The following is a 16721-nucleotide window of genomic DNA, read 5'->3' on the forward strand; positions in this document are numbered from 1 at the left end:
CATTTATTACTCATCTAATTTCAGTTTGGTATCTGCTTCTCAGAGCACTCAAAATAACACAGGCATGTTCCACATCATCACCTAGAGGTTCCCAGTAGGAACTGAGCCCAGTTGCACACATTAATTATTAATCTGCACATTAGCATACCCTGTTTTGAATATTTTCCATTCCATGTTTTATATTTTTATTCATCTATCATTCCTTCTTGAGATTAAATTAACATGGTGGTTTTAAAATAATTCATGCAGGTTTTGAAACATCTTGCAAGATGTGGAACCTAATCCCTCACCCCTTGAGTGTGAGCTGAAATTAATCACACAAGTCTAATAAAGAGAATATAGCAGAAGTGATGGCATGTTCAGGTAACAGCCAGCAAGAAACTAAGGCCTCCTGCCAATAACTATGTATGTGAGCCCTGTTGGAAGCAGAACCCCCTGGTTAAGTCATCAGATGATGGGCTGACATCCTGACTGCAACCTCAGGAGAGATCCTGAACCAGAATTTCCCAATTAAGCCATTTCTATACTCCCAACTCCCAGAATCTGTGTGAGATAATGTGTGTTTTAAGATGGCATGGTTTTAGGTAATTTATCACTAACAGATAAATAATGCATCCCTTGGTGCAGGTCCCACTTTCATTCCCATGTTACTATCCCTCCACCAAAGAATCTCCGGGGCCAAAGAATATCCAAGGAGACACTGGTATATACATACCTGGGTTTCTTTGTAATTGCATTGCATCTTGCTTTAAGAGCAAAACTCTGAAAGGACAGCAAGTTTCCAGAAAGGGAATATCTGAAGGGTCTTAGCTTCTTGACAATCTCATTCAGAGTTTTATTTTGAAGAGTGCTGTTAAGTTTCTCAGGATCCACATATGAGTGAAGGCATAGGATATCTGTTCTTCTCTCACTGACTTATTTCACTTAACAGAAGACCATGTAGGAAGGGAAGGGGAAAAAAAAAATAGTTTCAAACAAAGAGAGGGAGGCAGGCAAACCACAAGAGACTCTTAAATACGGACTCTTAAAATACAGAATCTTAAATACACTGAGGGTAGATGGGGGTTTGTGGGGGAGAGGGGAAAATGGGCGATGGGCATTGAGGAGGGCACTTGTTGGGATGAGCACTGGGTATTGTATGTAAGCCAATTTGACCATAAATTATATTAAAAAAAAGTAATGCATCCTTAAATTTACCACATATACTCAAATTCTTTTCTCAGGATCAGCTTCTGGAGGAATATAATCACACATACTGTCACACATGTTTATCTACATGATATATATACCAAGAATATTATCTACAGGTTTCTTACGTGCATGAGTCACTTAGAAACAAGAGTTTGTTTTTTACTATTAACATATTTTGAAAGAAATTTCACAAATGTCTCTATATAGCATCACATAAGTCATTCTATTCTATTGTTTTAGCGTCTCAATATGTTCTAGCATCCCCCTTTTTTGTGAGAAAATGAAGATATTTTTCATTTTTAGGTGTCTAATTATTTAAAAAAACGAATAAAATAATACTGGTTGAAAACCACTGATTAAAAATGTAGAAACTTGGGGGCACCTGGGTGACTAAGTTGGTTGAGCATCTGCCTCTTGGTGTTGGCTCAGGTCCTGATCTCACAGTTTGTGAGATCAAGCCCTCTGTGGGGCTCTGTACTGACAGTGTGGAGTCTGCGTGAGATTCTCTCTCTCTCCCCGCCACTCCCCAGTTCATGCTCTTTCTCTTTCTAAATTAATAAATAAACATTTAAAAAAAATGTTTTAAATAAAACCATAAAAATGTAAAAAAATTAAATCAGTCTGTTTTGTTTTGTGACATAATTCCTACTTATATTCATACTCATCTTACAACTATAGAACAAAGGAAAGACAGTAAAGGTTTAAAATGATGTGTTTATCAAAATCATGTGCACTGTGACATAATTTCTCACCATCACAAGTATCCATTCATTAGCTGCTCCACTGAGACAGGGTCAATAAAATTTCAATGTTAATAGAATAAGTCATTCCATTATCTAAATATAAAGAGCATATTTATTATCTAAGGGAAAACAAATAATGCCATGAACAAGTGTAACTTATAGTCTCATAGTTTTGTCTTCCTTAAATATAATAAAATGTTGTAAGAAGTCACAGACTAGTTGATGGATTAAAAAAATGAATTAATGGGATGCCTGGGTGGCTCAGATGGTTAAGTGTTTAACTCTTGGTTTCAGCTCAGGTCATGATCTCAGTTTGTGAGTTGAAGCCCCACATCTGGCTCTGCACTGACAGCTCAGAGCCTGCTTGGGATTCTCTCTTTCCCTCTCTCCCTCTCTATGCCTCTCCCCCACTTGTACCCTCTCTCTCTCTCAAAATAAATAAACTTAAAAAAAGAATAATGTAGATATTATTGTGGGTATATGTTAAGTTTCTCATTTTAGGTATGTCTCTTCTGCTTGAAAAGATATATTTAAAATAATCTTAAGCACACAAAAAAGTCTTATTATGAGACTAGCAGAGTGGCTCACGGGACACCAACAGAGGAATTTACTAGACATCGAAGACAACAGAAGACAAGGACTCCAATACCATCAATTTAGTTATTTCTTATTTTCTGTAAATGAAGGTACACCTGCTCTAATTTTTGGTCTATAGTATTCTTAAACAACAACAAAACAAAAGTAACAGTAACAACCATCAGTTACAGAGTATGTAATAACTTCCAGGTACTCTACAGATATTTTACCCTATGTAATCCTCACAGGAACCCCAAGAGATAAGTACTTTTATTATTACTGATTTACATATGTGAAAACAGACATCAATTACGTGATAAAGAAAAGAACCAAACTGAGTCAAGTCTGATTCAGGAGGCTGCACTTATTACTGCTTTTCACACTGCCGTCCAGAATTAACTTGATTTTCTGAGTCTCAAGTTCAAATTCATGAGAAACGTATCCCCTTTACCAGCATGGATCATCTCCCTACACCTATTTACTTAGCTGTGGCTTAAAGATTGGACCATTTTGTGCTGTGACGTCCTCTTGAAACAAAGGATAATGAAATAGTGGAGGCTTTTCCTAGAAATAAAAACAATGTGTGGCAAAGTACAAAAGAATAAAAAACAGATGAGAAAATATGAACAAATATGAAGTTTTAGCTAAATTTGGATGAGTAAATAATAGTAACTATTTTTGGTTTTCAATGGATAATTAAATAGTACAGGAAAAGAGCACACAGCGATTAAAGAAGTGTGACTTCTTATCCAAAAAATACAATGATGACAGATTCAATTTTAGAAGCTTAATTTTTTAAATGAATGTTCTAAAAGCATGAAATATTCTTTGCAGTAGCTCAATTTAAAAGTATATTTTATTATTGAATGACACAAACCTGCACAACATTAAACATCCTTGAGAGTTACATTTGATGCTGGGTAGAGTGCCTATAAGAGGTGAATTTATGGTTTGGGTAAAAAGATACAAGAAGGATTATAGTAAGAGGTGAGTAAAGTGTACTATCTTTTGTATATCCACCTATGTAAATGCCTATCCTCAACGAGACTTTCTAAACTGGTCAGAGTTTTATTCCAAAAGAGCCAGGTATCTTCCATCATTTCCCTAGTATCCAAGAGCATGTGTGTATATGTGTGTAAATGTATGTTTATGTACATGTACACACACATACATATATATATACACACACAGACATATACACATATACAAACATAGATATACATATATATATATGTATGTTTATATATCTATATCTAGATATAGAGATATATAGATATAGATATATAAATTGTTAGCCCAGTTTAGGATTATATGTTGGGCACAAATAGCAAAAAATCGGTGATAAGCAAAGTTTAATGTTACATGGGAAAGTGAAAAACTGTTCCAGATTATTTTTCTAAGTATGGGATTTTTACTGATAGCGTTTTGAGGGGTTTTTTTTCCCCATGATCATGGCTATGCTTATTCATTATTTAATTAAAATTAGTAACAGTATATACAGAGTCTACATATTAAGGCAGAAACTTAATTAACCTGGCAGAGGTGATTTGTTTTTTTGAGATAAAAGGAGAAGAATCCTAACAATACAGACGTATTAGACAAAGTCCAAAATTGAAAAAAGACAATCAACCCAATTGTTAAAATTAAGGGAATTGAATTTAAGAAGCATAATGCATAAGATGAAAAAAGACTTTCTTTTCCTCCCCATCTTCTTCAGCTTATTTTTGTAATCATATTTACAAAGTGCATACCACAGAACTAGTATTCAAAATCCAAGCATGTGTGACCCCCCAAACATTTAAGTAAAAACAGAACATGACTCAGACTCTAAATATGACTCAAAAATGATTTTTTAAGTATTAAAGTATACATCATATATAGTGATTTCTTTGAAGTCTGGTTGAATCAGTTTTAAGCTTTGGGTGTGGGGAGAGATTAGAACTTTGCCTCCTTTCCTTCCATACTTCTGAAATGTCACCCATGGTAACGCCGCTTTTTTCCCCTGAGTCTTCTATTGATTTTCATCCTTCCATTGTAAATAGTTCACATTCAAGTTCTGGCTTTCAGATTTCTATCTTGTTTCTTTTTTTCCTAACTGTATCTAATTATATGTTGCTGTGGGAAAAAAAAATACACCAAAATCAAGCACTCTAAAGCACACCCATTTATGATTTCACACTTTCTGTGGGTCGGGAATCAGGCATGACCTCTCTGATTCATGGTCTCAGGAGGCTGCATTCATTTCAAGGTTCAAAAGGATCAGGTCCCCTTCCAAGCTCACTCAGTGTCTGTTGGCAGGATTTTGTTCTTTGCAGGCTGTTGAATGAAATCCTGTTTTCTGGCTGTTGACCAAAGACCACCCTCATTTTTCCCTTCTAGTGGTCCTCTCCATCACAGCAACCATGTGAGAAGAATGGAAAAATACCAGAAAGATGAAAATCAAAGTCTTCTATAATTGAATATTGGGTGAAATCACATCACTTTTGCCATATTATATATATTAAAAACAAACCACTGGAAATAGCATACACTCAGGGGAGGGGACTCCACAAAGGTGTAAATATGAGAAGGCAAGGATCATTGAGAATCATTATAGAAGAGTACCTAACGCATTTACTCTGTACCAGTATCAACCAGGCAACATCAGGATTATTGTGGAGATTTTATTTACTTTCACTTTTTATTATGAAGGGATTTTAGACTTACAGGAAAGTTGCTATGAATAAAATCCCTAGGAATAAATTTACCCAAGGAGGTGAAGACTTGAACACTGCAAACTCTAAGACATCAAAGGAAGAAAAGGAAGATGACACAAATAAATGGAAAAATGTTCAGAGATCTTAGATGGGAAGAATTAATGCTGTTGAAATGTTCATAATATTCAAAGCAACATACAGATTCAATACAATCCCAAACAAAATTCCTGTCTTCTTTCACAGTAATAGAAGAATCCTAAGATTGCATGGAAACACAAAAGACCCTGAAGAGCTGAGGGAAATCTGACAAAGATGAGCAAAGCTACAGGCATTGTATTTCTTAATTAAAAACTATATTACAAAGTTATGGTAATCAAAACTGTATGCCATTGGCATAAAAACAGATAAACAGATAAATACAACAGAGGAGCGAGCCCAGGAGTAAACCTATGCCTAAATAGTCATTTATGACAAAGGAGTCAAAAATATACAATGAGGAAAGAATAATCTCTTCAATAAATAGACCTCAGAAAACTAGATGGTCACATGCAAAGGAATGAAACTGGATCCCTGTCTTATACCATACACAAAAATAAATTCAAAATGGATTAAAAATATGAATGTAAAATGTGAAATCATAAAACTCCAGTAGAAAACATACACAAATCTTCTTGACACTGATCTTGGCAATTTGTTTTTGGATTTGACACAAAACACCACAAAAGCAAAAATAAAAAAGTAAAACTGTATCAAATATAAAAAAAAAAATCATTTTTGTGTGACAATGGAAACGATTAAAAAAGTGAAAAATCAATGCAGTAAATAGGAGAAAATATTTCAAATCATATATTTAATATTGGGTTAAATCCAAAATATATAAAGAACTCAGATAATTCAAAAGAAAAAAATCCAGTAAAAATGTGCAGAGGAACTGAATAAACATTTTTCCAGATATACAAATGGCCAACAGGTACCTGAAAAGATGCTCAGTGTCACTAATTATCAGGGAAATGGAAATCAAAACCACAATGAGATGTTATCTGTCACCAGTTAGAATGACTGTTATTAAAAAATATAATAACTAACAAATACTCAGTAAGATTGTGGTAAAAAAGAAACACTTGTGCACTGTTGGTAAGAATATAAATTGATGCAGCCACTGTGGAAAGCAGTATGGAAGTTCCTCAAAAAATTAAAAATAGAATGGTCACATGATGGAGCAATTCTATTTCTAGGTATTTACCCCAGAGATATGGAATTGCTATCTTAAGAGATAATGGTATTCCCATGTATGTTGCAGCTTGTTGACAATAGTCAAGAAATGGAAACAATCTAAGTGTCCATCAAAGGAAAGATGGATAAGTAACATGTGGTGTATACATACAGAGGAGTATTATTGAGACATAAAATGGAAGGATATCTTGTGATCCTGCAACAGCATGGATGAACTTTGGCGGGGCACCATGTTTAATGAAAGAAGTCAAAGAAAGAGAAATATTGCAGGAAATCACTTACATATGGACTCTTAATGAAACAAAACAGAATTCATAGATACAGAGAACAGACTGATGGTTGTCAGAAACAGAGTTTGGGGAGATGGGGCAGACAGAGTAGATGAAATTATTCAAATGGTACGAGTTACCACTTATAAGATAAATAAGTCCTGAGAACACAATATACCATGAGAAGCATAGTTAACAATACTATATTGTGTATTTCAAAGTTGCTAAGACAACATATTTTAAAAGATCTTATCACACACATGCAAAAATTTCTAATTATGTGGGATAATAGATATTAAATGAACTTACTGTGATAATAATTTTGCAATATACACAAATATTATATCATGTTGTAATCCAAAACTAATACAATGTATGTCAGTTATATCTCAACTAAAAAATATTAAAATGAAAAAAAGTTGACACAGTATTTCAGAGTTCATTTATATTTTTAAGCCTCTTTAAACTATTTTCACAACTTACATAACTATAATACAACTATTAAGAACACAATGTTAATAATATTAAATGAACTAAAGACCCTGCTCAGATATCACTAATTTCTCAACAAATATCCTTTTTCTGTCTCTGGGTCCTATAAAAGATTGTGCACTGCATTTAATTTTATTTCTCCCCCTATAAAATGCAAGGTTCTTCTGAGCCACTCAAATACCTTGAATGTATAGAAAAATTAATTTCACGTAACAAATAAGCAACAGAAAAGTTTCAAACTACATATAGAATTGATGATGAGAAAGTAAGAGAACAAAGAATATAACATTCCAATGAACAATCCAAGTCCACTGGACAGATCTACTCATCTGCTCATCTTATCTGCTCACAGAAGAGATGAAAACCATAACCTAGCGTTTCCAACTGATGAGAAAATGACAGAGGCTAAGAGGAAGGAAGAGAGCAGCGGAGCAAGAGGACCCTAGGCCCACCCAGCCTCACAAACACAACTAGATAACTATGAAATCACCATTAATACCCTAGAAATTGACCAGAAGACAGGGAGAACAAACTCCACAACTAAAGGTAGAAAGGAGGCCATATGGAAGAGAGGGAGTGCAGAGATGAGGCTTGGGAGAGAAACAGATCATGGCTTCTGTGCTGGGGAGGGAGCTGTGTTTGCACAGAAGGGTAAGAGACAGTAGCACAAAGGGATTGCATGGGGAAAACAAATTTCCATAGCAGTTGGCTACAGAAATGAGAGGGACTGTACTTTGTCAACTCTTGCAACCAGTGGGGCTTGAAGCCTGGAGTTTTAAAGGTCAATGGAGACTTAGATAAGATAGAGCCTGGGAGTCACTGGGGCTGCTTTTGGAGAGAATGCAGTGCAAATAGCCCACAGACCTACCAGTGCAACCAGTGATCTGAACAGTGCCTGGGGCATACAGGGGGGGAGGTTTAGTTGCTTATTTTAGATCATGTCCCAGAGAAGCAGTGTTCACAGAGAGATCATTCTAGAAATACAAGAAATGGTAGGTGCCACATCCCTCTCCTGTCCTTCAGCATAAACACAAGGCCACCTCTCCAAATTAGGCGAGCCCTTGACCTACTCACTTCAGAAAAAGGAGGGACTTATAGCTTTCTGGGGGAAGAATGTTGCTATTTTGTAAACCAATCAGGAATAGTCAGGACTAAGGTTAAGGAACTCAAGGAAAGAATTCAACGTAGACAACAGGAAAATATCACACAATGGAAAGGATGGGATCTCATGGATTGGGTATCCTGGCTTCCTACCCTGGCAGGGCCCCTCCTTTACCTAATTTTACTTGTGACCATCAGCCCCTGTGTATTAAATACCCTGGTACGTTTTACTGAAAACACTGTTGCTCGTCAAATTGTAGCACGTATCTTAACCCTCCCAGGGGACCAACCCTAGAACTAAAAAGTGATGTCTAATAAAAGATTTTTAAAAAGGCATCAAAGGGGGGAATGTTGGGAAAATGAATAAAGTTTTACACCATAAATGGATGATGGGACTAAAACAAGCTCTGGTCTCTGGCTTCAAAACCCCTCTTCTGAGTTCTTGCCCTGTTTGCCAGGCGCACACATGAGCCCTCCTGCCAAATATGGAGGCTGACAACTATAAATTACCCCTCCCACTTGCATTCGGAGCTCAGATATTTGGAGAAAGAGTCTCTTCTGAGCCCGCTGGTGTTAAATAAACCTTCAATCCACCAAAAAACAAAACAAAACAAAAAACAAAAACAAAAACAAAAAAAAACACAAAAGGCCACCTGTGGGAAACAGTGCAGTGTCAACACTCAGTACCTAACTGGCTTATACCAAACTCCACTCTCTGGAACCCTGGAAAAACCACCATTCCCAGTCATCTTTGCCTCAGTCCCAGTGCTGTGGGTCTCCTGAGAAAACTGGCCTCAAAACCTGCCAATCCTGTGTCTCCTGACCCAGGAGTTTCAGAAGGCCTCAGTTTCATTGGAAAGAGTGACAACAGTTCTCATTTTACAAGCAGGCCAGAGCACACCAGTGAAAACATGCCACATTCAGGCCAGGGACCTATCAGTGCCCACAATAGGCAAAGAGAGACCCTGTACATGACTGGCATTAACATGACACAACAGCAGAGTGCACACATCTCTCGGGAGACACACACATTGGAGACACTCCTGGAAACACCAGGCCCTGGGAAACAGGGGACATTACTTGACAGGGCATTATAAAACCTCTTCTTTAGGAGCACCTGGGTGGCTCAGTTGGTTAAGGGTCTGATTTTGGCTCAGGTCATGATCTCACAGTACATGGGTTCGAGCCCAGTCTCGGGTTCTGTGTTGATAGCTCAGAGCCTGGAGCCTGTTTCAGATTCTGTGTCTCCCTCTCTTTCTTCTGCTCCCCCACTCGTGCTGTCTTTGTCTCTCAAAAATTAAAAAAAATGTTAAAAAATTTAAAAAACATATAAAACCTCTTCCTTATAAAGTCATTACCCTCAAGAAGAAGAGACATAGCTGATTTTCCTAACATAGACAATCAGGTAAAGAGACTTAGACAAAATGAGAATACAGAGGAATTTGTCCCAAATGTCAGAACAGGACAAGTCCATGGCCAGAGATGTGAGCAAAGCAGATATAAGTAACATGCCTGATGGCGAATTTAAAGCAATGATTATTAAGATACTAACTGGACTTGAAAAGAAAGTGGAAAATATCAGTGAGACTATTAACACAGAGATAAGGAATAACATAGCAGATATAAAGTGATCAATAAGTCAAGTGAGAAATATGATTGATGGGATCAACAGCAGGATGGAAGAAGAAGAGGAACAGATTAATGGCCTAGAAGACTGAGTATGGGAGAGTAATCAAGATGAACAAAAGACAGAAAAAAAGAATCATCCAAAATGGGAATAGACTTAGGAAACTCAGTGACTCCATCAACCATAGTAACATTCATATTATAGGAGTCCCAGAAGAAGAAGAGAGAGATGATATCTGACGCCAGTCAGAGTGGCCAAAATGAACAAATCAGGAGACTATAGATGCTGGAGAGGATGTGGAGAAACGGGAACCCTCTTGCACTGTTGGTGGGAATGCAAATTGGTGCAGCCACTCTGGAAAACAGTGTGGAGGTTCCTCAAAAAAATTAAAAATAGACCTACCCTATGACCCAGCAATAGCACTGCTAGGAATTTACCCAAGGGATACAGGAGCGCTGATGCATAGAGGCACTTGTACCCCAATGTTTATAGCAGCATTCTCAACAATAGCCAAATTATGGAAAGAACCTAAATGTCCATCAACTGGTGAATGGATAAAGAAATTGTGGTTTATATACACAATGGAGTACTACGTGGCAATGAGAAAGAATGAAATATGGCCTTTTGTAGCAACGTGGATGGAACTGGAGAGTGTGATGCTAAGTGAAATAAGCCATACAGAGAAAGATGGATACCATATGGTTTCACTCTTATGTGGATCCTGAGAAACTTAACAGAAACCCATGGGGGAGGGGAAGGAAAAAAATAAAAAGAGGTTAGAGTGGAAGAGAGCCAAAGCCTAAGAGACTCTTAAAAACTGAGAACTGAGGGTTGATGGGGGGTGGGTGATGGGTATTGAGGAGGGCACCTTTTGGGATGAGCACTGGGTGTTGTATGGAAACCAATTTGACAATAAACTTCATATATTGAAAAAAAAAAAAAAAAGAAGAAGAGAGAGAAAAGGGGCCAGCAAATTTATTTGAAGAAATAGTAGCTGAAAAATTCCCTCATCTGGGGAAGAAAAAAGATACTCACATGCAGGAAGCAGAGAACTCCCATCAAAATTAACAAAAGCAGACCCACACTAATACATATTAATTAAAATGGCAAAATATAGCGATAAAAAAAATATTAAAAGCAACAAGATAAAAGAAGAAAGTTAAATACAAAGGAAACCCCATAAAGCTATAGCAGATTTTGCAGCAGAAACTTTTCAAGGTAAAAAGAAGTGTAATGATATATTCATTGAAAGGGGTGAATGGGAAAAATCTGCAGCCAACAATATTTTTCCCAGCAAGGCTATCCTTCATAACATAAGGAGAAATAAAACGTTTATTAGACAAACAAAACTAAAGGAGTTTGTGACCACTAACTCTGCCCTGCAAGAAATATTAAAGGGAAGAGTAAGTGAAAAGGAAAGATGAAAACTGACACTATCAAAGTAGGAAGTACAAAAGCAGTAAAAATTAATATTTCTGTAAAAACCAGTCAAGGAACATACAACATAAAAGAATGTAAAACATGACACCATATTCCTGGAACGTAGGGAAGAGAGGAGTAAAGAATGGGTTCAAATTTAAATGGCCATCAACTTAACATAGACTGCTATATGCAGGTGATGTCACACACAAACTTAACAGTCATCACAAGTCCAAAACTGCTAATAAATATTCAAAGAATAAAGAGAAAAAAATCCAAATATATCACTAAAGAAAAAAACCCAGCAAACTATGAAAGAAAGACAAGAGATGATCAGAAATGATCTCCAGAAACAACCACAAAACAAGAAATAAAATATGTATCTATCAATAATTACTTTGAATCTAAATGGATTAAATACTCAATCTTAGGACGCAGGGTGACAGAATGGAATAAACACACACACACACACACACACACACGACTAATCTATATACTGCCTACAAGAGACTCATTTTAGACATCTTTACATCACCTGCAGATTCAAAGTGAGGGAATAGAGAAACATCTACCATGCCAATGGATGTCAAAAGAGTAGAAATTGCTTATATTGGACCAACTAGACTTTAAAACAGACTGTAACATGAGACAACTAATGACACTGTATCATAATAAAGGCAACAATCCAAAAGATAGAACAATTGTAAATATTTATGCACCCAACATGGAAGAACTCAAATGCATAGAACAGTTAATAAAAGCATAAAGGAAATCATCAATAATAATACAATAATAGAAGGGGACTTTAACACCTCAAATACATCAATGGATAGATCCTCCAAAGAGAAAATCAACAAAGAAACAATGGTTTTGAATGACATATTGGACCAGATGGATTTAACAGATACATTCAAAACATTCAACCCTAAACAGCAGAGAAGACATTCTTTTTAACTGCACATGGAAGATTATCTAAATAAATCACATATTGGGCAAGAAAACAAGTTTCAAGAAATTAGAAGAGATCAAAGTCATAACGTGCATCTTTTCTGATCACAACACTCTGAAACTTTAAGTCAATCATGAGAAAAAATCTGTAAAGACCACAAATACATGGAAGTTAAATAACATGCTACTAAATGATGAATGGGTCAACCAGGAAATCGAGTAAAGAAATTAAAAATCATATAGAAACAAATGAAAATGAAAACACAATGGTTCGAAACCTTTGGGAAGCACCAAAAAATGGTTCTAAGAGGGAAGTTTATAGCAAAATAGGTCTACATCAAGAAGCAAGAAAAATCTCCAACAACCTAACCTTACACCTAAAGGAGCTAGAAAAAGAAAAATGCACAAAACCTAAGACCAGCAGAAGGAAATATTAAAGATTATGGCAGAAATAAATGATATACAAATAAAAGAAATAACAGATCAATGAAACCAGGAACTGGCTTAAAAAATAAAATTGATAAACCTCTACCAGAATTAAGAGAGAGAGAGAGACAGAGAGAGAGAGAGAGAGAGAGACAGAGAGAGACAGAGAGAGAGAGAGAGAGAGAGAGACAGAGAGAGAGAGAGAAGGGACCCACCTTCAAAATACACCACAAAAATACAATTATAAGAGAATATTGTAAAAACTCTATGCCAACAAATTAGAAAACTGAAAAAAAATGAATAAATTCTTACAAACTTTTTAACTACCAGGAATGAAACAGGAAGAAATGGTAAACTTTAACAGACTGAAAACCAGCAAAGAAATTAAATCAGTAATAAAAAATCTCCCAACAAACAAAAGTCTACAGACATGATGGCTTCACAGAAAATTCCACCAAATATGTGAAGAAGAGTTAATGCCTATTCTTTTCAAACTATTCAAAAAAATTGAAAAGGAAAGAAAACTTCCCATTTCATTCTACAAGACCCATATCACTCTGATACCAAAACCAGGTAAAGACACCACAAAAAAGAGAACTACAGGACAACATCTCTGATGAACATAGATACAATAGTCCTCAACAAAATATTAGCAAACTAAATCCAAGAACACATTAAAGAAAATAACCCACCGTGATCAAGCGGGATTTATTCTTGGGTTGCAAGGGTTGTTCAATATTCACAAATCAATTAACCTGGCACATCACATCAATACGAGAATGGTTAAGAACCATATGATTATTTTGATAGACGCAAAGAAACCATTTGAAAAAGAACAATATCCATTCGTGATAAAAACCCTCAACAAAATAAGTTGAGAGGGAACATATATCAACATAATATAGGCAATAAAGGAAAAAGCCACAGATAACAGCATCCTCAGTGAGGAAAAATTGAGAGCTTTTCCTCTAAGGTCGGGAACAAGACAAGGATATCCACTCTCACTATTCTCATTCAGCATAGTACTAGAAGGCCCAGTCACAGCAACCAGACAAGAAATGAAAGAAAGAAACACAACTGGCAATTAAGAAATAAACTTTCACTGTATGCAGATGACATGATACAATATAAAGAAAATCTAAAAGACTCCACCAAAAAATGGCGATAACTGATAAATTCAGTAAAGAGGCAGGATGCAAAATCAATCTACAAAAACCTGTTACATTTCTATATAACAATAATGAAACAGCAGAAAGAATTAAGAAAACAATCCCACTGAAATTGTACCAAAAATAATAAGACATCTAGGAATAAACCTAACCAAAGAGGTGAAAGACTTGTACTTAGAACTATAAAATACTAATGCAAGAAGTTGAAGATGACACAAAGAAATGAAAAGACATTCCATGCTCATGAATTGGAGTAACAAATATTGTTATAATGTCTACCCTAGTACTCAAAGCAATCTCCACATTCAATGCAATCCCTATCAAAATATCAACAGCATTTTTCACAGAGCTAGAACAAAGCATTTGTATGCAACCACTAAAGACCCTGAATAGCCAAAGGAATCTTGAAAAAAGAAAAGCAAAGCTGGAGACATTACAATTCTGGACTTCAAGTTCTATTACAAAACTGTAGTGATCAAAACAATATAATACTAGCAAAAAATAGACACATAAATTCATGGAACAAAATAAAAAACCCATATATCAACCTGCAACCAAATAGTCAATTAATCTGTGACAAAGCAGGAAAGAATATCCAGTGGGAAAGAATATTGTCTATTCAACAAATGATGTTGGGAAAACTGGAAAGCAACATGTAAAAGAATAAGAGTGGGCCACTTTCTTATACCATACACAAAAATAAAGTCAAAAATGGATTAAAGACCTAAAGATGAGAGACATGAAACCAAAAAAAATCCTAGAATTTATTTTGTCTATTGCACAGGCACTAATTTCTCTGACATCAGCTGCAACATTTTTTTCCTAGATACTTCCATCAAGGCAAAGGAAATAAAACCAAAAATAAATTATTGGGACTTAATCAAAATTAAAACTTTCTGCACAGAAAAGGAAAAAAAATCAATGAAACTAAAAGGTAACCTCTGGAATAGAAAAAGATATTTGCAAATGACATATATGATAAAGAGTATGCAAAATATATAAAGAACTTATAAAACTCAACACCCAAGGAACAAATAAATGAAAAAATGGGCAGAAGACATGAACAGGTATTTCTCCCAAGACAACATAGAGAGAGGCCATCATATGAAAAGAGGCTCAACATCACTCATCTCCAGGGAAATGCACATTAAAACTGAAGGAGTCATCACCTCACACCTGTCATCATGGCTAAAATCAACAACATAATGAACAATAGGTGCTGGTGAGGTTGTGGAGAAAAAGGAACACTTTTGCATTACTGATGGATATACAAACTGGTACATCCACTCTGGAAAACAGTATGGTATGGAGGTTCTTCAAAAAGTTAAAAATATAACTACCCTACAATCCTGCAATGATACTACCACATATTTACCCATAGAACATAAAAATAATAATTCACAGTGATACACACACAACTATGTTTATAGCAGTGTTATTTACAATAGCCAAGATACAGGAGCTGCCCAAGTGTCCACTGATTGATTAATGGATAAAGAGGTGGCATATATATATATACAATGAAATGTTACTCAGCCATAAAAAAGAATGCAATATGGAAGTAGAGAGTATAATGCCAAGCAAAATAAGTCAGATACAAATATGATATGATTTCATCCATGTGTGGAATTTAAGAAACAAAACCAATGAACAAAGGGGGAAAAAGAGAGAAACCAAGAAATAGGTTCTTAACTATAGAGAACAAACTGATGGTTACCAAAGGAGAGAGGGGTTGGGGGAATGGGTTAAATGGTAATGGGGATTAAGGAGTGCACTTGTGATAAGCACAGTGTGATTAAAACAAAAACTTAAAAAATGATAGATGCTATGAAAGAACATCACAATTCAGAAAAGAGATTAGAGGAAAATATTTGATAAAAGGAGTAGTCAAAATAAATTAAAAATTCATTTTATAAATTAAAGCTAAATTACAAAAAAACAGTAAATAAAAGGACATTATTGAAAGAAGAAAGATTGAAGTTATGAAAGTTTAAAAATGAAAACAATATAATTTAAATATAGAAGATAAAGATTATATAAACACTACATATATTTATAGAAAAAATACATATACAGGGTGGGGGGAGGGGGAAGAGAGAGCGAGAGAGATACAGACAGAAATCCTGAAGAACAAAACACTCAAACAATGAAACATAACAAAAGTAGAACTCCAGAAAAACTTCCTGACCTAAAAGATAACTGGAGGCTACATACTCAGCACTGCTAAATCAACCAAGAATTCTAAGACAAGTCAAACTTGTCAAACTATGAGATTTTGAAAAAAAATGAAAAAAAAAATCCTTAAGGCATTCATGTATAAAGATTAAGTCATTTATAACTGAAAGAACTTCAAATTGTCATATTTTTCAGCAGAAACACTTCATAGTACAAGATATTGAAATAACATTTATGATAATTCAAGAAATTGTCAGCCATACTTTTTATCTAGTCGAAAGAAACTTTTTAATGAGGAAGCTTCAGATAAACTGAATGGAATATCCATCCCATAATTCCTTAGTGAAACATCTACAAACGTAAGCCAAAAAAAGAAAAAAAAAATCAGGATACACTGACATTAAAAAGGGATGGTATTAAATATACATTTAGCTGTTTACCTAAGACTAAATTATGGCTAGCAATACTGTATACTTTGCCAATGTGCATATGCTAAATTTGTTAGAATTGGAGGAAGAAGGGAGGATATATGTAGGTATTAACTGGGCTAAAAAGGCTATTCAACTTAGATTCTGGGGAGACAAAAGAAAAGAAAGCAATATGATATAAATGACCACATATAACAATATAAGTTGGCTTAACTCACCTAACACAAC

The sequence above is a fragment of the Panthera uncia genome (assembly GCF_023721935.1).
Source record: "Panthera uncia isolate 11264 chromosome A1 unlocalized genomic scaffold, Puncia_PCG_1.0 HiC_scaffold_17, whole genome shotgun sequence".
NCBI lineage: Eukaryota > Metazoa > Chordata > Mammalia > Carnivora > Felidae > Panthera > Panthera uncia.